Here is a 23,339-nt window from a genome sequence, read left to right as displayed (position 1 = left end):
AATATATTTATTTTAATATACAATTACATTAGTTTCATTGAGTAGATTATATTAATATAATTATATATTATTAAAGTGCGTTAATTCACCCTGTTTAATATACCCGAAGGATTCCTTTAAAAACTAGACGCAGAGTAAATATTTTTGTAAACATACAAAGTAATCAATATTATAATGTGAAAGTAAGTTTCGATTTAGTATTAAAATAAAATGGTAATTTATTTAAGATATTCTTATTTATTCATATGTTTCTTTCATAACTGTTGCGAAAGGAGGCATTTATGGCATTAATTTACTGTAAAAGCGGAATAAACTGATTGGCATCCGTTCGCCGTTCTATATACAAACAAATTTCAAGCAAGAATATTTCAACATCAAACAGTTGGATCTATAAATATCCGAGTTTCCAAATATCATTGATGTTTACACTGCTTGAATTTCTTCGATGTATGCCGATGAAAACATTACATTACAAACATTATCATCATCATTATTATTACAAAGAAATCGGTTCGACTGTTGCAGAAAAACTGCAAAAATTACTCTGTTTTCAGCCAAACACAGACATCTGTTTTAACGTTATGGGACGCATCGACAGAAAAACTAAATTGTAAATTGCAATAACGCAGAAAAATCAAACATATTTTTTAATAAAATAAAAATCAATTTCCAGTTTAAAAATAAAATCAGGAAAACTTATAATCTCTTGTTAGTTACGCTCGCAAGAATTACTTCATCTTATATAATTTCTCAATAAAAATCAAATTCTAGACTCACTACAGCTAGCATATTTATTATAAAACTTAAACCTTCATAATAAATAGTAATTTCAAACAATATTCAATTCAAATCAATTAAAAATCTGCACCGTAAATTAGACTGGACATTATCGAACAAGAGATCAATTTCTGCAATTAATCTAGTTAGTCGACAAAATTAATTTTAATTACCGAGTGTTACATTGTGCGAATGGTAGACACGCTCCTCTAGTTGATAAGGTGTTAACAGTCGCGGCGGCAGGTTTCTGTAACGACCTAGTAGCGGAACGCCTGCATCGATCGCGGCTGCCTACGGTCGAAGCACATCCACCGACTCCATTCACGATGCATCTATGCAATTAAACGTACAAAAAGACACGTGCACGGAAGAGGCTCTTGCCGACCGTGAATGAATGCACCGCATATATACATGCATACACGTACGCGTGGCTCGAGTGCGGAGTACAAACACGCGTACTCTCGTGAAGTTGTCCATCATCCCGTCGTTGCAGACGCACACCCGCGCACTCGCGTGTGCAACGAACACGGCTGCACCGTTCCGCGTGCGAACGCGGAGAATCTTGCGCGCCATATGCATTCCAGCCAGCTACGAGCAGAAGAATCTTCACATCGCCGCGCGCGCGGATTAACATGCTCCGTGTCTAAAGAGCTCGTCGTTCGTCTTCACTATTCGACATTGGAATGATCGTTGCACGGATTTATCCTCGGATTTTCAGTTTCCTGATTTTGACTATTTTCTTTATCAAAGATCTACTTTTGACTTCCTGCTTCCGAGATTCCTACTTTCGAATTTTTAGATTTCTACTTTTAACCTTTGAGATATTCTCTTTCAAATTTTCAGATGTTTTTTATTTTAAGTTCTCAGATTCTTCAGGTTTCTACTTTGAACTTAATTTTAGATTACTTCATTTAGGAGATAAATCTGTAACTTCAAATTCTTATAAGTAAAAAGCTACTATTTTATTTTATGTAAATACAATTGCATTCTTTGTTAAGTGTTTCTTGTTTTTAAGGCTTGTTGCTCTTTGACATTGTTATACAACGCAGGAAAATTATATTCTTAGTTCCATATTTTTAGTTTACTTTATTATATCGCTTCAAACATGGAAAACCAATTTAATATGAAATATTTATTACGTGTAAAATGGAGTTATAATATAAGTTTGAGGGGAAATACATTCTTCAATTGTATTAAGTGTAACGATTAAATTAAAAAATGGTCAGACTTTTTTATTCCGACCTGTACTCTTCATAACCAACACGCAAAGAAGTGTTTCTCGTGTGTTCCCATATTTATACACCAGTCTTTTTCAGCAGTAGTTACTTACTACTTACATTTACCACAGCCGGAGTTTCTTGTATAGAGGGTATTTATATTTTTAATTTCCCTTCATGTTTTCACTTTTTCTACCTTCTATTTCTTGCCATACTCTCACATTTGTGCTTAATTTTTAATTTGTTGGTTAATTGGTTCTGAACTACCCACAATGATAAGTTTTCGAGTTTGACATTTGTAACTTCCTGTCGCTTAAAAATTAGAGAAATTTTCTGGTGAGAAAACATGAGATGGAATAAAGAGGGAAATAAAAATCATCTATAGCTTCAAATTTTTAGAACATTTAGAATATTTTGGAAAATTGTTCAAAGTGTACTGCACTTGAAATTGAATATTTACGAAACCAATTATAACCAAGCAACACAAACTTCAAATTGTTTCTATAAACTTCAAATAAAATTATCTTTCCAACGAGGCAGAAGCAAAGAAACATTTGTTATATCAAAACGTACATCCTAAAACCACTTAATCGCAATATTCTATTGCATTCAACAAATCTTCTGAATAAAATATTGAAACAGTGGAACTAAAAAAAGTTATGTACTAGGTTCCTAAATATAATATTATTTATAGGAAATTTGAACGTGTAAAATTACACAAAATACATAGGATACGAAAAAATATATAAAATATCCAATGCGTACTGCTTTTTATAGTATCTATTAGCAAAAATCTTTTCCTATTGTGATTCTATTTTTCTTATCATATTCTTAAAAATTTTAATTTTCAGAAAATCCACAGTCTATTTGTAATTTTAACATTAGAACTGCCGAGCATGTAATACGATTAATATGTAATCCCTATAAAAATTGTAATAATACACTATTTTCAGTTTCTTCAGATATTCATTATAGTATTCAAGTGAAACTATTTATTTTCAAGATCATTTCGGATATTTAATGCTTTTGAGATATCAACAATTGCGAAACAAAAAATCGAAACCAGTCATTTTGACTGGTACAATAATTTCAATGTTAAATACACCTGATCCTCGATTTACACGGCACTTTTTTAAACATAACTTCAAACACTATTTACGCGGTAGTTTTACGCGATCCTAATGTAGTAACACCAAATAAAATGTACTCTTATTTTCTGAAATGTCATTATTATTAATTTTTTGTTAAGCTACGTGGAATAAATATGTATTTCTAATACTTATACCAACTTTTCTTGTCAATATTTCTTCTCTTGCACCGTGATTTTCATTCGCGTGAAACTGAACCATGTGGAACGTATCTTCACATAAATCAAGGGTCAAGTGTAACAATACCTATAGAATTAATTTCATGGTCGTTATATAAAGCATAAAATTGTAATCGTCATATACATATTCGATGTATTCAACGTATATTCGATGTTGCTAGCGAACGCGTTAAAAAGAATGTCATAACATCATCAAGAAACGCACAGTGGGTGTTTCCAGATGAAGATCTCCGACAGGTCCCAACGCAATTCCATTTTCCAGTGGAACAAAAGACAGTGTCACGCGACTCGTATCCTCTCAGACATATTAAAGCCGCGACAGCGAGCCAAAATCCAGGACACCGGACCCGCCCCCTATTATCCGTAGCATCTTAAACGTTACGGCGCGCGCGACGGGGGTATCAATTCTTTTCTCAAGAAAAACAATACTGTCTCCCACGGAACCACGGGGAATTCGCAGACATTTTTTTTATTACTATTTATATTTTGTAAAGACAATATGTTTTGTTTAATAAAATATTGTAACCGTGGAGACTGTTACGGGAAGAAATGCTGGTAGCGAATGGGTTAGAAATATACAATTGCAATTATTATTAAATGATGAAAAATCCGAAGTAAATACTACAAGAAATTTTAAGCGTTTATCAGAAAAGTCAATGAATACTTGACACTAAGCGTACTTTTCCTGCAATAACCACTCAAAAAACTAGCTGCAAAATAAAGGTAAGCAAGTTACATGATAAATTTGTTTTAGTGCAAACAGAAGCAGAAGGAAAGACAAAAATTGAAAAATCGAATTCAGACAACAATTTTTTATGTATATATATAGAACCGAAAATTTAGTTACAAAATACCTAGTAAACTCTGACATCTCTTTTCATGCATACGACCCATTGTAATTGCTTTCAAGCAATTCGGAAGCGCTAGGCATTGGTGGCCATCATGGCAGTCAATATATTAAACCCGCGCGTACAAATGGCGGAAAGGGTTGCACGCGTGCACGAAGAGCAGTCCGCGATACGCTAACATAAATTTTATAGCCGAGGCAAGAGCAAATTCCGTGGACCAGGGCAAACAGAATCGGCCGTTCTCCCTCCGCCGGCGCTCGAAACACGAGACAACAGAGACGTTTGCGAGGAAGAAATACGCTGAAGGGTTTACGGGAATTATCCCGGCTCCCTCCGGCTGAACCAGCCCTCCGGCTTTCTTCCTGGTCAAGTCGTTAAATCGTTGTTAAAAGAACGTGCAAACGAGGAAAGGATCCTTTCTCCCGCAGAAGATCGGCCGGATCGATGCGCGCCTAGTGTAAACGGAATAAAATGGCGGACAGCTATACTCGGAGCACGGCGAGCTCGTTAGACTCTCGTTGCTTGCAGCCAGGAAGCTTCGATTTTAAAAGTCTTCTTTTGCTCTCTTTGTAATTAATTATTTGTTTTAGTAAGATATCGAATATTTCGGTGGATGAAGTGAACAATTTTTTTTCTTCCGGTGATATTTTTAGACGCGTTTGTGTTTTACTTAACATTAAAACTACCGAGCAGTTTAATTGACTTTTTGAAATTCTTTTATAGAAATTCCAAAGGTGCATCTATTGAAACTTTAATTGATTTTAAATTCACTTTGCGTATTGCGAACTGAATTTCTTTAATAATTTCTCAGAGAAACATCTGTTACCTTTTTAATAATTGCAGAAAGAAGAAATCAGAAATGGGTCATTTTGACTCGTCTGGTAGTTTTAATGTTAAAGTGTGGAATTCAAATTTTCAAATTGAAGAGGAATTGAATATTGTGTAATTTATTAGGCATCAGAAAAACTTCTTGCAGGTTCTTAAATCAAAATTTAAACACAGAATGTTTTTGTAAAATTATTTTATCACATTCGATGCTAACAGCATAAACATAACTTACTGCTAATATTATTTTATTCATTAAACCAATAAAATATTAATTGAAATCGGACATCGATTCATTGCTAACAAGAAAACTGCACGAACTTTTCCGGGTACCTAATATTATACAGAATGAGTTGTGTGAAACAAGATATTTCAGTAACTTTTGTAATGGTAGATTCATAATTCTGCTTTATGATAATGAATTTTTAAAAAAGAATTCTCCTTTCAGAAGATTTGTGTCTTACTTTATTAAATTCTGCCATTATTTCGTATAACGTTTGTATTTTGTATATTCAATATAAATGTAACTAACAACCAGAAATGTAAACTCACAAACACATCAGCGCACTCGACAAATTTTCGAATACAAACTCGCTTATAAACTGCCCGCGATAAAATTCTACTTTGCATTTTTATCCCTTTCTCTCCACCGCGAGGAACGCTATACCTCGCACAAAGAACAAAACCATCGCTCGAACAAGGCACAATTTCAAACCTCCTTATTTTTTCTTTCTTCGATCATTGCGTGAGAAACTTTTCTCCGCGGAAACCTGTCGAATCTAACTTCTCGTTACAAAACAACGAATTTTTCTATTAATACAGACAGCGAGCGCGGCCCGGTGCTCCACACTACAGACCATGAAAGTTAAATTTTATAACTCGCGGCAAGAGCCATCATCTCTCGGTGCAAGTAGTAGATATTCTCGAAAATGTTACTTCCACCGGCCGAGTACGAAGCAATCTCGCTACTTCCGTAGAGTCACGTTTGTATAAGCAAACATATTTCTCGGGGACCGTATTGCGTACAATGGCGGCGGCCGTGTAGCGTACCGAGCGTCGAAACGAAAATAATACCTCGATTTCGCTCACCCCGCCACTCTCCATCTCGTTACTCGCCGCGCGATGATAAAAATACAGAATGTGAAAGTTTTTTTTTCCACCCACCCCCAACCTCTTCGTAACTCGGTTTCCAGGAATTACGCGCGAACCTGTATCCGCGAATTACGTTGTCATATTAAAAATAAAACGATTTTTGCTCGGACATTTCTGCAAAAAGAATACTTGATACCGTGCCCGAGCGAAATTGGCGCGTCGCGTCCTGTCGCGCGCCATTCGAGTATTGCGTATTGTCTCTTACGATAATTGGAGAAATTAATTAGCGAGACATGTTTCATTCATGTTCCGAGGAATCCGTCGAGGTAATCTATAATTAAAAGCGCATAGAATTCTTTTGACGCGCTATTGTGCCGGGGGAATGGACAGAAATTGTTCCGCGTGTATTAGGATGAATGTTGTATAATATTAGTATGTACTGTGGTATTTTTCGTTCTTTGAATGCTGGTTACATTCGACAGTTTTGGAAAATGTCGTGTTTAGACTTTGTCTATGGTTTTACTGCAGTCGGTTTACGATATGTGAATTGCTGCTTAGTTTTAGTTTATTGCAGTACATTATAAAACAGCACCGAAATCAGGATTTTGGGAATTCCCGGATACGTCAAGCCACGACTGAAGATGACCGTTACGTTGGAGGCGTATGTTTCATCTAACGACCGCCTCCTTGCCGATCACAAAAGACAGAATCCACCAATTAGGAAATTCATCCTCATCATCACTCCGTCAAGCACAGCTTTAAAAGCAGCTGTCTTGGGCTGAAACTTCAGATATTCAAAGTCGTACGGACGAACAACAGAGATTTCTCCGGGTGACTCCTGTAATATTAACGAGAGGACTCTTGTATATTACGTGGTCACCTGTATACCTGCATTCTTGACGAAAGAGCTTTCGTACATCAAATCAACAGCCACAATATTGTTATCCTTGTATTGCTGTTAAGTTTGTTATACTTAGAATTATATTGATTCTTTGCACAGTGCACCATGAATTATTTATTTAATATTTTCTTGGGTACCAACAAAAGATCTTTCGAGCCGAATCTTAAGAAACTAAACACAGTGTACTTCGATTCATTGTAACGAGTATTATTGTACCATTAATAATTTATTGGAAAGAAGAGGAGAAAAATTCTAGGCATATTCTATATTTATGTTTGTTAAATTCTGTTTGGAATCTTCGCCACGAGTTTGACACAATGTGATAAGGCAAGGGATTAATGGAGAATTAATGCACGTCCAATATTTCGCGACTGGTGTACGCTAGCGGAGCAACGAATGTGACAAAAGGAAAAGTAAAATCCACGAGATTCATATTCACATTACGATCTACAAAGGGCCGAGTTCGGAAAAGCAGAATCGCATCGAGTTTCGCTGTACAGAAACTTCTCGGACCCAGCAGTTTCGGACAGCCTAGCATGAAACCCGTGTTCAGCCGACAAGATGTCGCAGAACTTTCTGAGACTGACAACTGGCCAACGACAAAGTGTTTTCTCCTTTACAGGTTAAAGCCTCGTGACTGATCGATCGTTACAGCTTGTCACAAACATTTATTTATATGAATGAGTTAAATCTGTAAGAATAGATTATCCAATATGTAATGAATATACAAACGCACGAATATTAGTGAAACCTATTGAGCTGACTTTCTTCAAAGAATAATTTCGAAGGCAATAGTGTTATTACATACAGGTTGGAAATTATAAAACGTTACATTCGAATATCTCCGAAAATATTGATTATACGCAAAAATGTTTCAGACGAAAGTTGTTCAATACCGAGGGGGGCATCATGTGGTGGAACTTTTATTTTCCCTGGTGGACACTCCAAGGTAAAGTGAAGGTAAACTTTCTTTTTTTTAATGGAATGATACGTTTTTTTATCCGCCATTAAATAGTGAGTTTTAAGACGAATTCAACGACCTATTACTCAAGGCTATTCAAGGTCAAACTTGCAGGGAAATGGAGAAAAGGTGTGATCGTTTTATTGACCTAACAAAATTTTGATATCAAGTATTATTTCTGTGCTTTCTGCAGGAAGCAATTATTAATAAATTAGTAAAGATACTTGGCAAAAAGATAGAAGGTGGAAAGGATTTAAAGGAAAACTATATTTTCTACTCGTCATGCGATAAGCAACAGGCATCGGAGGTGTATTTCTAGAACAGAGTTTTATTTTTATAACGCACACGTATCTTCCTGTTTTGGTGGAATGTATTGAAAATAAACAGCAATTTGAAATTGAATCGGAGCAAATAAATATTATGTTTGTTTGTTTGCGTAAAAAGGGTTCTTGGTGCAAAGCAGCGATCGATACTCACGCGGTGCAACATAAAAATGTAGACGAGGAATAAAATACGCTTAGATAGAATATAGATATACACACTATTATATATTAGAATATGTTATTGCAATATATAATATATTGCATATAGAATATGCACTGTTAAACAAAAGTATGACAATTCTATTCCAAATATTGCAATTTTGAAGTCACATACACCTTTGAACTTACTAACATCTTTTTAAAAATTATTTTCCGTTGCTCTCTCTGTCTCTCTCTCTCTCTCTCTATATATATATATATATATATATATATATATTTATAGAATCACTTTCATATTTTCCTTATTACACGTTTCTACATTATCACAGTATTAAGACAAATATCTAAAAAATCATAGTATTTCAGTATTCTGAACCATCATATTTATACTCTCATAAAAGCAATCACCAAACTCTATGAAGTAAGCAATTAAAAACAAAGAAATATTCATTGAATATTAATTCAAACAGTATTATAAACAATACGTTATTCATAAAATATACCATTATTTTATTTCTTCTACATATTCATACTTTCATTCTACTATTTTTTTATAAATTAGTATATAGTCTTATCCATCGACTAGTGTATTATTTCTGTCTAATAAAATCATTTATTTCATCAATATTTCAATACAAAATGATGAACAACGAAAGTAGTGAAAAAAATGTTCGAGTGCAAGGGATTAACCCACCAAAATTAATAAATGTTATGATTAACGACCGTTCCAAACTACGTTATGGGATTCACGAAGATATTATTCTTTTTCGGGAGATTATATACCGCTAGTTGCAAGAAACAGCCTGAAGTTATATGTCTGCCGACGTTTGTCCTTGTAAAAAGCAACGTTATCGTTCCGGATCAACGGTAATGGATATGAAGCCGGAGCCAATGGCGCAAAACCGACGATCGCGGGCAAGCCTGGTCATAGATAGTTCGGCTTTTTATCAACGTACTCCGGAATATATTAGCGGAAAACGGAGGGAATAGTTAACATCCGCTATCGCTGGCGTCCACAGTGCACTATCAATCACGAGGAAAGAAAGTTACCCGCGCGCCGTTTAATTTAGTAGCATCGATAACGCGGAATTATACTGAAATCAATTTCGATCTAGAGAGCGATTGGAAAATATAAAATCATAAATACCATACCAAACAGTGAATTGTTCAGGATTTTGATTGTAAAATTAATTTAGTAAGAATGACGTTGATTTACGATAAAGGCAAATAAATTGGATTAAAAGATTGCCTCGATTGTTTTCGAACTGGTTTGCTGAATATAATTAATTGCAGGGATTGAATTCCGATCATGAAAAGTACGAAAAATTGATTTCGAGTGTAATATGCTATTTAATGCTTTTCGATGATAGAATACTGTTTAGAATGTACGAATAATATGTCAGGTTTATTTTAGAGCAATGTGATTATGACGAAATATTGCTCCAATGAGATCATAAATTACTCTGAATATGAGAAATGAAAAGTATTAATTCAAAGGGGTTAGACAAAGGCTTCTTGCTAAGGTGACGGTAATTAATTGTTTTCTTAATTGGCACGGAGCAGTGCATTTGCGCGCAGCGTGGCCGAAGTTGCGATTAATCAAACAGCTGATAAATATTGCTGGCTCTTAATCTTTTCTAATAATGCATAATTTAACGAGCAAACGGAAAACGGTGGAGAAGAAACGGTATCGAGAGACAGACTGAGATAAAGTCAATAATTCTAAGTTATCGCAATTGCCAATTGAAACAAATCTTCTAATATTTCATAGTTTACAAAACTCCAATTTTGACAATATTGTGATTTTGAGTACGTAGAAAGTGACACCAAATATACACTATATATACAATATTGTCAATTATACACAGAAATAAGAAATAAAAGCGATATAAAAATTAATATTCCACATAAGGCAGCCTACACAGTCAAGAATACGGCATAAAGTTACACGAAATTGAATTATGAAAAGCAAATATTGACGCAGAATGTTAGCAATATTTATCCCAGGTTGCGTAATTTAAGATGACAAATTTATATATATCAGATATTTATCCTCCGTTCTTGGGAAGTTTCATCATTTCGTTAATTACGTATACCGATGACGGGAATATTCAACGCTCGACGCCCCTCGTTCCCGTTCGATGGGGGAATTTCGTTAATTCAGGAAACTGGGTTGACTCGAGCCTTCCGCACAAAGACTCGAATCTTGATTTAATCTATGTGTCTCGTCGCTAATTAAATTAATTAATATAACGGGACAATGCGCGGCTGCGGATGGTCTTTTGTTCCGTGACAGCTTTGATCAAGGGATTCGCTTTATAAAATCAAACCAGCCATTGCGTTTGATATTCGACATTGAATTTCGTGTTCCCATTTTCAACCGTATTACGAGAACGATAGAGGTTCTCGACAAATTCGAACGGCTGCTCTGGACTCTTCAATCATTTTACAAGCGTAAAAGCGTTTCAAGTATTGTACAGTAATACGCCGCGGTTTCTTAAAATTATACAGTAAAATTATGAATAGCTTCTAGTATACAAAGACGAACAGAAATGTTCCTTCAACAAGAAAATTATAAATTAATAGGTTATGTAACAATTTGATGTAATGAAAGTATTCATACATTAACTGGTATTTTGATTTGCAGTAAATGCGGACAGCTGAATCGAATAGTAGTCTTTCATTAATAGAAATGTTAATAATTAATATGAATATTATATAAAATTCAATAAAATAAAATTGGTAGCTCACATTGTTACTGACTCTGGAACGTTTATAACATTTTTTAGATACGTGTTCAGTATTCATTTAAACGAAATAATTTCATCAATTCATCAATTACAACTTTACAAAAACAAACTAAACTGTATTCCATTGTAACCAATTTCTCCTCCCCTACAAAATCTCTATCAAAGACCGCAGTCCCATAATCTCATCTCCACTAATAAAAAGAAAAACAAAAAAGAAATAACGCATTCCGCGACGTCGACGTTAAAAACATGATCAGTCTCGGCGCAGACGCTCATCGGAAGGCAAAAGGGAAGGAAAACGGGAGAGAGAAGAATAAAAAACCGAATTCTCGCAAACCGTGGCACACGTTCCCGTTGAAGCATTTCAAGCGTACATCTGTATTCACGGAGACTTCATCGTCGTCATTTTGCGTCCGCGATCGACGATGGAAGTCGGCCCGAACCCTCTTCCCTGTCGGAACGTCGTTTTCCCGAGTGTATTTCGATTCGAATGAGCCTCGCCGCGCAAGCGACAGTGAACGCAGAAAAATAAGGAGACGAAAAGTATCAAAGAAAAGAGAGAAAAAACGGTAAAATCAGAAGGGTAAGAAAAGAAAATAAACAGATATAAGAGAATGAAGAGGAGGAGGAGGAGCAGAGGACCACGAAAATCGAGAGGAAGGAAAATCGAGCAGTAAAAGAGGGTTGAAGGGAGGTGTAGGTGAAATAAAACGGTGCTGCGATACCGGCGGCCAATAACGCGCGGACCATCCCCGCCGTTAAAATCGCTTAAACCATCCCCCTCCTCTGGGCTAGATTTATCGCAAAAGGGCTTAAAAAAGGGTACAGGGAAGGGGGAGACGGAGATCGGGAGCAGCGAAGGACGACGATATATTCGCCGGAGTCCTCCTCGCAGGGGGTGGCTTTGCGAGAGCAACAAGGACAGAACGCGGAGAAAGGAGGAACGATTCGCGAAGAGAGCTGAGAAAGAGGAGTCTGCGAAGAAGAAACTGTGGGGGGTAAAAGGGTGTAGTCGGATAACGTCGGGAGGGCGAGCGAGGGGAACGCCAGCGACTACCCCAATTTATAATATTTATCGCCGGTAGCCGATAATGGAATTTCGCCTGGCGCGTTTATGCGCGTATATATACGGCCTTGGCCAACCCTCTCTTAAATCCCGAATCGGGACGTATGGCCGGCTTCCACCCTCGCGCTGATATTCGTCGTAAATACGTGGACCAGCGCTCGTGTGGTATATTGTATGCCGTGTATTATATATATATATATATATTTTTTTTTTTTCCTCCTTGCACCCTATAATATCGCTCAGTTTGTACGTCCGATGAAAACGAGGTCGGAGTTCTGCTGTAACAGCGAGATATTTCGTCGTCGCTCGATGGCGCGTTTTCGGTGGCCTAGAACTTCGTGGTGGATACTGACGGGCGGTAACGCGCCGCGAAGGACCGTTGAGTGGATTTATTTCGTACTATTGAATTGCCAGGAAACTTGGTACGCTCGAGAGGAACGCGACTGGGTTTTTGAGCGATGTCATGTATTTGGAGAAATGAGAATGTAATTTGGGCTCTGAGGAAGAGGTGCGCTGATGGCGAGAGTGTTTATTCTGTCAGAAAAGTTTCTTGGGAGTGGTTGATTTGGAATGTATGTTAGCGAATACTGTGTGATGTTCTCTGCAATACTTTGTCGAAATAAATAGAGAGACGAAAGGAATAAATGAGTGAATGCACGTATGGAATTTGTATTAAATGATTTGAATAGAAATTTCGTGGTACTGTGTGAATGAATTATTCGCGAAGCTGGGCTATCACAAATTCATCTTCAAATTATTCTACTTCATTATATATTTGCGATACAAACATACGATACAAATTGCGATATAAATGCAGCAACATGGTTTACACTAATTCTTAGAAACTGATTTCGTTTTACAAATTTACATCTCAGCGCTTGTAAAAGGTGCATTCCAACAAACTTTCAAAACCACGCTCCCAACAAAATCTCAACAAAACTTATCGCGTCACCATCGAAAATCCCCGGTCCATTTCCGTTGCGCTGTTACGTGTCCAGTAAAGCCGACCAAAATGTCCGCGTTCGCGACGCAGAGCCCGACTGTCCCAGATTCGGCGATCATTTCCGGAACAAACAAACCGGGGCTGTCTCTTTGCGTGGGATCCTCGTTAATGAATAAAATCAGGACCAAACGATTCGGGCACAGGTACCGCACGCGGAAATCTCTCAATTTCTGCGCGCCCCGGCCCGGAGAGCCTCAGCGGCCGAACCGGGCGCGTCAATATTTGTGACAAAATTGAAAAGGGTTAATTAGCGAACCGGTTACGCCGGTGACGTGTCCAGTTTGCGGCGTGGATTTGCGCGTGCTGCCTCAGAGTTTGCATCACGGGATAGAGGGCTGGGAACTAGGGGTCAATGGAAGAGGGGCGGAGGAACGGGGTGGTGGACGCACCGCGGTGGCGCAAATAGACACGTAGATCGCGTTACATTGTCGGGGAGAATTTATAACAGGACGCATTATCCGCGCGCGGGCATAAACACGCGTGCATATGTAGCTTGCGGCCGGGACGTTTCGCTGGGCCGAGGCCGATAGATGATACGGCTGAAACGTATTTACGGGGACCGCTCGTTACACGGTCGTGTTCTGTCGGCCAGCTTTCCGTTTCATTTCGACCCACCCCCGAACGTCGCCGAATCGATAAACTTTTTCGGGAGATAATTTACGGCGCGGACAGCAATTTCATTCCGCCGATTACGGGCCACCATTCACACCGGCGAGATTTACGGTGAATATGAATATTCGACCGATGCCGAATCTCTTGATTAATAAGCGCCGCGAGTTCTTTTGATCCTGACGTCGGTGGGTTCTACGTGTTGTGTCTTTTACTCGGTACTCGTCCGCGCTTTCTTTTTGGTACTTGTGAACTGTTTTTTCGTGGAGTTTAAATGTTGCATGAATAATAGGTACTATACGCCTCTTACGTTAGCTCCTTCGGCCTTAGGTTTAAAAGTGTACAGGGACAAGGAGACTCTTCCATTCACGATACTCGGGCCGCTTCGGCTTTCGACGCATGGTCATTATTGCCGCGCGGCAATAACAAAGGACGGAAGCGAGACCGAATGCGATGGAGTAAGATGACCATAAGTCGAATTCGAAGCAACCCGAGCATCGTGGGTGGAAGAATCCGCTTGCCCCCGTGCAATTTTAACTTAATGGTTGTTGGAGCTAACGGGAGAGACGTATAATATAAACTGTGCATCTCTCACGTCTTAAGTAAATCCTCGAAGCTACAAGTGCACAAGGGTAAATGGAATTGGCCGCACGCTCCACCTTGGTTGTTCCAGGAAACATAGTAGCCGAACCGTCGTGTCCCCAGGATTCGGTAAACATAAAAATGAGTTACACCTCACTCCATCCCGTTCTATAGCTATCGTCGTTTTTTAATTTTAGGATTAACTGAAGACGTAAGAGCTGCACAGTGTTTAAGATAACGTATTCTGAATTATATTTTTTATTAGTTACTAAGAACGAATACTTAAGATCTATGACAACTAAAAATGTTAACATTGAAGCTGTTCTAAGAATCTGTAGCTCATAATTATCTATTGATAGAAAAAATTCCGATTTTATACACCGAATGCTATGAACGTTAGTTTCATACCCAATACGAACACATTTCCAAATAAAAGATCACGCAAACATAATTACTAACTGTGACAAAAGGCTTCGTCACTCTATTAAAACACGCCAACAAATACTATAAACAAATACCTCAACAAAATTCAGTCCAACGAAATCGAATACGAAGAAGTATTTCGCAAACGAAAATCCGCTTTCAGATCTCCATGAATTTCGCCGTAGATCGATCCTGTATCACTCAACAACCTCCACGCTCTGCGTGGCTTGAGCGGGACGAGATACTGAACGAACAACGGGAACTTTACGACGCCGAAGTTAAACCGGAAATGAAGGCTCCCCGCGGATTTAAACTCCGGGGTCTCGTCTCCCGTTACACCGCGTCGGCGGCTTAATTACCGATTTTCGGCCATAAATTCAAAGGAAGTCTAGCTGAAATCACGCCGAAGCTGTCTATTAACCGTTGAATACCTCTCGGCATCTGCTTCGAGGACTGTTCGAAATTCTTGCAAGGTCGCGCGCGGATGTTTGTCGGTCGTGCGCGCGTGTGGGCGTTCACAGACAGGCTGAGGCACGGTTTGGGCGTCGGGGGTTGGGGGAGCGGAGCTAGTCAAGGCGAATTTCTCGATAACCCAAGTTATTAACTCATAAAGGCCAAGTTAAGGCAGGGTTAGGGGGATGAAGCATCCTCCGCTATTATCGCGAATTTACATACCCGGAGAGCAAGGGCGACGGAGATGAAGACACAACCGCCCCCTAACCCCTCGCGCCTACTACCGCCGACAATAAAAGCTCGCGCCCCGAAGTATAATGGTTGAATGCGGAGCCCCGTCATCGCGGAACAGGTCGGCGCCGAGCAGCGTGCGGGGAAGTTGAAAATCTGCACGGTTGATTAATGACTTTCAGGGGCGTCGATCAACTTAACGCCGCAGGAAAAATGGCCGTGCGGGGATTTTCTGGAAAGTTTCTTCGCCGACAAGATTTCGACGACTACGGATGATCGAGTGGGCGGGTCTGGTTAATTAATCGATCGGTAGATTCGAAGTTGCGTTTCGAGAAGCTGAGACTTTTGTATTGTACGTTTTAGGTTGATAGTGGGTAGATTGTTGAAGTATGCAGAAATTGGGTATGGAGGACTTTATAGAATAGATACTATTTGATATTGTATATTTGCCAGCATTGCAGAAAGTTACTTTACGATTTCTAAACTACGTTGTTGTCCGTCTAGTTTGTATTCTAATTTACGTACATAGTACTATAAAAGATAACAGAGTAAGATTTGCTTTCTAGTATTATTCATATCAGAACAACGAAATTTGAATTTAGGTTTCAGATAATGTAGATTAGGATTTTTATCTTACTTCGAACCAAATAGAATTTATTTTAAACTTGTAAATTAATCGAGACGAGTGTAATAATTTAAGGTATTCAATGTTTATTGTATGTATCTTTACAAAACAATCGACAGAAATTAATAAATGCATAGCTTTCATCTCTTTCAAGCAACTTCGAAGAATCCGACAATCTTGCAAAACGAGGAAAATGGGGTATTAATTTTTACGCTCATTGTACGAAGAAGGGAACATTTAGTAACCCGATTTTTAACACACCAAGTAACGCGGAATGATTAAGCTTAATTCGGAGCCAGCAAATTTGAAATAGATTATAGCGTTTAGCGTGGGCGTTACACATTTCTCGAGCGCGCCAAAACGTTTTACTCACGAAACAATTACGCGTAGGAACCGCGGTAACTTTTAACAACACTTTTCTCTTTATGGCCGGTATAGAACAGGAGCGATGCAGGCACGCTCGCGTAAACAAGTACGCTTTACGGCGTTAGGTTTAAGATAAAAGTTTTTAACGACTGTCAGCAGACCCCTAACTGGATAGCGTTAACGCTTTCAGGTGTCCATTGTTATGAGTTAATGGATCTTGACGGAATACACCGGAGACCCGAATGCACTATTTACTAGTTCGCGACTCGAAATTCTCGTCGCACGGAAAATACAGAGGAAGATCTTGTCGAACTGGGACGAAGTTAATTGACACTGTAAATTTCACTTCGTACGAACGAAATAAGTTATTGCTTAATTATGCATCGGTGGTATCCGCGGAAAGTTACGTGCATTAAACACATGGACCCAAGTATTGCTTAACTCACCTTTCCATGGCTGAGTTAGCTTCAAAGTGTTTCAACGCTTAAGCAAACCGAATGACGAGAGTTGTCGGGAAGTCATGAAAGGGGTAAACATGTAAATGTTACTTCTGCGAACGGAAACACATTTATGCTAATGCTTTTTATAAATATCAGTAATTGTTTCGATTGAAATAATATCATTCTGTATTTTTATAGATCGTTAGATATGTTTCCTATATGCGTGTTATGAAATATGGAAGAATGTAATTACAGAGTATAAGAAAGAGTATAAGAAAATATATATATATACTTACTTATATATGTAGACGAATTAAAAATATATCCTATTACCATAAATGAAATCGAGATCTTATTAAGAAAAACGACAAAAATTAGAAATACCACATTGAAAAGTTTCTTTCTTGTAACTTAGAGAATTGAATTTGATCAATTGAAATAATTATGCTTTTTTCATCAATTATCCGTTGAAAGCTTAATCGTTATCTATAGTCGCGAATCGAGGTTTTACGCGTTTACCTCACACGTCGATCATTGCCGCGCGTATCTAATTTCCTGGGAGGAGAGCCTAATGGAAAAATGGCAAGAATAAGATGAAAAAGAATCCCCACCGCAATAAGACGACCAGCGACAGCACAATCAGAAGAAAGACAAAGAGAGGCCAGATAAGGGAGAAGTGGAGGAAGGGACGGAAGGGGAGCGTGATAAAGGGAGAGCAAGTCCGTCGAGATGTGAAATGGGTTTAATTAATCGCCGCCTAATTGTGTCAGAGACCTGAGATTTCCAGGGACGTATTAATTTATGCCGCCAAATTATGCAGCCTCGGTAGGTGAACGCTTCTGCCATTTCTCGTCCGTTCAGGACTTTCCCGGATTTGTGTTGTAATTGCATTGATTGCGGAGTCACGTAGAATCCTCCTATTGCACGAACTTTAACACCCTTCCCCCTTCGTGTCTATTTTATCCTCCCATATACGAATATTCTTCAATCAAAATCTACTTATAAATTTCAGATTTAAAGTGTAAAATAATTAATTTCAGAATTCCAAGTAAATTTTAACTTTAGTATTTTGAAATAATTTAAAATGCAATTAGCGTAAATAAAGTTGATTAAAATGTGGCTTTTTGGTAATGTAATATTCGTGGAAAAGTAAAGTTGTGATTTTATGTAACTTTTAACGTTGTTCTTTGTAGATGAATAAAATATACATACCAGATTAATTCTTAGAGACAATATCTTTTTTCTTGGATCAATTAATGTGATACTTTTTAGAATGTATTTTAATGTCAACAGTTAATTACAGAAGCACAGCACCAAATAGATCTAAATCGAACGTGTGTATATAATAGGTCTTCTTATTATTATTCAAATGAAACAGCTTTCAAGTGCACGGTCTGTTAGTTCACGTTAATAGAACATCGACCTGCTTCCAAAACAAGCGTATTTGCCACGAACGCACAATGCTTCTTAAACCGATCAATGATTAATAATTCCCTTTGCGTATCCCTTAGTACTCGGGTTCTTGTCTGGAAACCTCATTCAGAATTCAAAAAGGAGCTCCGTTTAATCGATGTTGAAATCAATAATTTAACGTGACTGCTGAAAACTTCATAACCACCTCCGATGCCTTATAAACAAGTTTCGGTTACTTACCAACTTTCGGATCGTTATTTCTCGAGGATGAAGATACCGAGAATTTTAAATCGAGTCGAATATAAAATCCACACAAAGTATTTTCGAGCTCATAATTTAAGTAAAAGTACCTATGGAAGTTATTATACAAGGTGCCACATTATATATGGAAAGTAAACATAAGTTCAGTACATAGAAAGAAGAACAGTGCAGACAATAATACACTTAATATAACATTGCTAACAGGTTATAGTTTATTTAATATAGTTAACTGTTGTTCATCGTTTTTTAGGAAAATTACTCAAAGTCACTAACACTGGCTAAATATAATATAATATCTAATACTATTTACAAATTCATTTGGTTCAAAGATCCTTAAATTCTGCAGAATCATACTAAATTAATATACAATTATATTCCACTTGTCTATAGCTCTATAATAAAACCATCATAACTCAAAACAATTACATATCAAAAACTTGCCCATCGTTATACAATGAACCTATAAGAACCCAAAATAATTGTGATAAAAACAAGGTAATATAAATATTGGGTATAAATACCTTGTTAAAACACACTTCAGCATTATTAACTCTTTCGTCCCAAATGACACATAGGTATCACGAATATCTGAAATTATCGGAAAACTAAAAAAACTTAAAGATAAAGGAAAATTGCACACGAGAATCTTTGCTTATGGCTGTTAGTTAAATGCTAATTATTATTGTTATTATTAAATCTCTGATTTAGGAATAAAACACACATTCAGGGACGAAAGGGTTAAAACTGTACTTTCCACAGTAGCCATAACTCAAAAACATAATAATATCTAACACGTATCAACACTACTAAATTTACTATATTTCCTACAACAAGCCTGTCCATTTTTCTGAATCAACATCCTTCAATCTACAGACTATCACCAAAAAAATCTTCATCAATCGAACTAATAAACGTTATACTATTTGAACAGGTGCAAAGAAGAGAATGCGAGAAAGGTCAGCAGCAACAAAGGCACTATTTCGCTAGTGGATGTGTTACCATCATTACCAAAATAGGAGGACAAGGCGAGCGCAGGTGCAAGCACGGACGGTCCTCTTAAAATGGCTTTGCAGGACTGCATGGAAGACGAGACACAGAGTATGTGTCGATTCGCTGCTGCCCGTGTGAGTAAACTTGCGCCCTTATCATAGACGAGTGTGCAGCCAAGAGATAGCGGCCGGCACGTCAAAGAGAATAAGGGATCGATACTCGATGGCCCCTTTGTCGAGGGATTAGCTCGCGGCTTCTACGCGCGGAAAAGAGAGGGCCGGAAGGGAGGAAGACAAGCCAACAAAGACCTGATGAGAGAAATCCTTACGTGGTCCCGTCTGAACACGATCTGTGGCTGCTCGAAAGACCGTATTACACGGCTGATCGTTACAGAAATTCTGTTCGCTCGGGTAATTGCGACGGCGACAATACCCCTGCGTGCACGTGTGTGTGTGCGCGCGCGCGCGCGTAGAGGGGTTGGGAAAAAGTTCCATGAAATATCGGCATCGGATACGTCGCCAGGAAATTGTCGATCGTTCTACGTTTCTTTAAAATGCCTCTAATTAGATTGCGGACGTTTAACCCATTGCCTTGCGATTTCTTTCGCGACTGCGATCAATGGAGCTACTTTGTCGTTTGCAAGTTGCTGGAAGGAAAGAGAATTCTGTGTTTCATTTGAAAGTCTAAGTTTAGTGTAAAAGTTTAACGCCGATAGAAATGTTTCGTTTAAAGTGAAAATATGATGATTTGTGTTTGGGAATAATATTTGAATTTTTCTTTGCGAGTGCGATGCGTATAAGGTAAAGGGTTTAGATGTTGAATCTTAATCGGTATATATTAAGAACTGAAATGTTGAATTGTATTTAATGTATAATTTTGTAGTTACATATTAAGATGTTTAAAGAAGTTTTATATGAATTTAGTATTTTTAAACTTCTATTGGAACGTCTGTTGAGCAAGAACGCTTTTGCATAATTGAATTCTATTTTTAATTAATTAGTCGTAGATATATATTTTAACATAAAGATTCAGGTTCTACTCATTAAAGACATTTAATTAGGTTCAAATTATTACTATAAAACTTAATGATGTGTCAATCCAGATAATTTTTAAACAGTGCAACGCGAGTCATTTTTCTAAAAGAATGATACTTATTACTTCACCATCTAAACCCCAGTCGATAAGAAGTACATTCGAAAATACTGTATTACTTTAGTACTCTGCCACTGAACTACGTTTCCCGACTTTCTTGTATCATTTCGAAAAATATGTTGACTTCATTTTTTTGGATGGACGCACAGAGGATATTACTCAAAGATGAAAGAAGACGATATGAGGCTGAAAGGAAACGGGAATCCCTCAAATAATTCGCACAAATGGAAAGAGCCACGCTCTTATTGACCACAGAAAAGAGATGAGGTTAGGGCTGACATATGGAACCGCGTTACCTTTGCTCTAGCCACCACCCTCCTTTTGTCCCGGTTCTCATTTTATAGATGGATCGTGAAAGTCTACGATCGTGTGATGAACAAGATACAATCGTGTTCACGTTTTCGATTCACTAGCAAGATTCTACAGGTCCAAAACGTCTAGACTAAAATGAACTGATATTTTCTCTAGAAAATCAATGTTCAACTTGTAACCGCACGTACAGTAGGTACATTAATACTAAATGTACAACGACTGATCAAATGACCGGTTTTCAAATTTACTTAAATATTCTGCATTTTCTTTCGTCCATTTAATTTAATATCAGTTCTTATATTGTTCGATTAATTAGTTTCTCAATTTTTGACTTACCTTTTGTTTTTGTGTTTATTGAGGAAAATTTATTGTTTCATTTATTTGCTTTTATTTTATAATCAGTTATTTGATCGGTTACGGTAGAAATACATGTAAATAAAGTACTGGCACGTTTAGTGTTAAATCAAGAAATTCTTAAAGAAAGAAAGTGTCATAATAATTTGAAAGGAAAATACATTTTTACTTTCATTATAGATATCGGATAAATATTGGATATCTATTTCTTTTAATATGAGCATTCAGATTTTCATAATCTACTCATATGTGTCCCAGCAATTATAAAAATGCATTGAGTAACGACGACCAAGTTTTATACTGCTTTGAAAAGTACAACAGATGAATATTATAATCATTGTAAAGCTCTTTATGCAATAATAAATTGAAAAAACAATATATTCAAGTTTTTTGCTTTCTAATATAATAAACAAGCAATTGTGTGATCGACGAGTTAACATAAAATTTAAAGAACATTAATTTCTTCACTTTAATGCATCTATTCCCATGAAACAGATTATAACATTTCGAAGCAGTCTCGCGTATATTTTAAGCAAACCAACAAGCCTTCGCAGGCTCTAAAAATCGTTTGTCCGTTATTAACTCAGCAAACACGGAGCATCACGGAAGATTAATATTTTACGCCGAAAATACTCTTCCGTGCGCCGATCGTATTCGTTTGCAGTTCGCTTTTCATGCTCGATCTTTCATCCCCGACGTGTATTTACCCTTCTGCTCATTCGATTTTAAATTATTACGTAAAGTTTCATTTATAATGACCGCGAGGATCTTCAAATTTCACGAAAACGACGTTAGACCACGACTGATCGACTGAGTAACGAATGCTTGCGTTTTGATAATATTCCAAGATCTTTGACGTCTTCGTGTCGAAGATATAGACCATGTCTGATGCAAGATACGAGAAAAGTGTTCGGAAATTTTACTGGATTACGATTTAAGGAAAAATAAATTTTACATTGATATAACAGACAAAAATCAAGTTTAAACGAGGAAAGTAGAAAACGTGCTTAGTCAGACACAGTAGAAATGAAATCTGCTAAAATGCCTGGACAGACGTAGTCCACGAATACTGTGTAAAACCTGATAAGATAAAATAGACTTAAGGTACGTTATGCAACATTTAAGAATTAAAGATGAATTAATGTAAATGTAATTATCAGTCTGATATAAATCAAGTGTGATAGAATGTCATTGTATATAATCGAACGAAACAGATAATACCAAAGTTTCATCGAATGCTGAGTATACGATCAATCTCCACGAACCAAAAACGAGAAAAACACAGTTATCCAATACAGAATAGCGTCATCAAATTTTCCTACCAAAACTGGAACGTTGCAAACGTTGTTAACGTAATCAAATATTATAAGCTTAATATCACTTTATCCACAGTATCTTTTCGCAACATTTAAGAGTTCCCGACACTAAACAGTTCTCATCGTGGAGTTAAAGAAACCAGGCGAATGATTGGAAAACGTTTACGAAACGTCGCGTTGATCCAACGGCGTTTCCCTCGAAGGTTTCTCGCGCGTTTCGATCAATGTTTCACATCCCCTCCGCGCTTACGAAGCAATCGCAGCGACAGAAACGCGCGTGATTCGCGCAAAACTCCCAATTACAGTTCGAGGAAGTCGCTCGGCCGTCGTGCGTGCGTGTGCGCGGCGCATCGTACGTGTGGGCTGCGCGGGTGTACCGCTTTTACGCGCGTGAACCGCTGGGAAGCCGAATGACGGAACCGGTCGATCATTTTCGGCTGGAGAAGTTCGAGTACCCTCGCAGTTTCGAGAGCTGGATTAACGAGTTTCCTCAAAGCGGTTCCCCGACACACACAGACAAAGGGGTGGAAGACCGAGTAAGGAGGTGGGGGTGGTGATGGTGG

The 23,339-nt window shown here is 37.7% G+C and overlaps 1 protein-coding gene across 14 annotated transcripts in view; it reads right to left on the bottom strand.

Moving 5' to 3' along the window:
* LOC116426634 (uncharacterized) overlaps window positions 1–23,339 on the bottom strand; it is a 651,129-nt gene that overhangs the window by 188,477 nt on the left and 439,313 nt on the right. Inside the window, exon 1 of one of the 14 annotated variants that reach the window (XM_031975861.2) lies at window positions 22,783–22,918. The exons of the other annotated variants lie outside the window; for them this stretch is intronic. The gene's annotated coding sequence lies outside the window, so the exon portion shown is untranslated. Of the gene's footprint in view, window positions 1–22,782; window positions 22,919–23,339 lie in introns of those variants that run through there. 14 annotated transcript variants of the gene reach the window in all.

This window comes from Nomia melanderi, chromosome 8 (assembly GCF_051020985.1).
Source record: "Nomia melanderi isolate GNS246 chromosome 8, iyNomMela1, whole genome shotgun sequence".
In the NCBI taxonomy this organism is placed as follows: Eukaryota; Metazoa; Arthropoda; class Insecta; order Hymenoptera; family Halictidae; genus Nomia; species Nomia melanderi.
Note: the sequence above shows the minus strand (reverse complement) of the source record. Positions and strands in the feature narration are given on the sequence as shown.